Below are 1,022 nucleotides of genomic sequence, written 5' to 3' on the forward strand. Positions count from 1 at the left end.
AATAAAATTTAAAAATATTTATTAATTTGTTATTGGTTAGACTATGTTAATTATTTAAAGGGATTGATTTGATAATTTTTGTGTTCATTCTCTGGTCCAATGATAAGGCACAGGTCCAAACGAAAGGCCCAATCCAAAGGATTAAGCCTTGCTCTATACCGACCCTCACCCCGCGAAATCGGTTCTTATCACGACTTGCTCTAAAGAAGTCGGGACGAAGATTATCTGGCAGATAAGATACCCATTCAAATGAGTAACTATCCCTAAAATCTCTCTACCCACTTCCTGGAGCCATATCTCAATTTCCCTAAGATAAAGGGACAGTTATTCCCCATGAATAACGGAACTACACCAACGGTGATTATTGGATCACCACTATAAATACCCTGACGCTCCTCAGGTATCACTAAGTCCCAATACTCTCTAGACCTGTTTTGCTCCCTTTGCTGACTTCGGCATCGGAGTGTCTTTGCAGGTACCACTCCCCTCACCTCTCACGAACAGGTCGGACGGAGCCTGGGGATCGTCAATCCATCTGCAGACCTCATTTCTCATACGTTTGGGCCAACCAATACTATCCAGCCCATTAATCTCCGGTTACCCATCGTAACACTTTATATACATGGTATGTATACGAAAAATTATCCGGTTACCCATCGTAATACTTTGTATACATGGTATGTATACGAAAAATTATGTATATAAATATTGTGTTTTAGAGATTTGTCGTTAAAGATAAATTATTTCAATATTTATATTAGGTTAATTAGATAAAATTATTTGAAATGAGTAATTTGTTGAGTAATATTATCAAACATCTCCATTAATTTTGTCAAATTAATTAATTTTTTATGACTACAAAATTGGTTTAAAATTTCACAATTAAAGTTATTTATACTTACATTCTTTATGATAAAAAAAATATTTTCTTTTGAAAAAAATTTAATATGCCTCAATCAGGATCGTATTTTACTTTGATATAAGTATAACCCCTCAAAAGTTAGAAAACGTTGCTCGTTGCT

This window comes from Arachis ipaensis, chromosome B04 (genome assembly GCF_000816755.2).
Source record: "Arachis ipaensis cultivar K30076 chromosome B04, Araip1.1, whole genome shotgun sequence".
In the NCBI taxonomy this organism is placed as follows: Eukaryota; Viridiplantae; Streptophyta; class Magnoliopsida; order Fabales; family Fabaceae; genus Arachis; species Arachis ipaensis.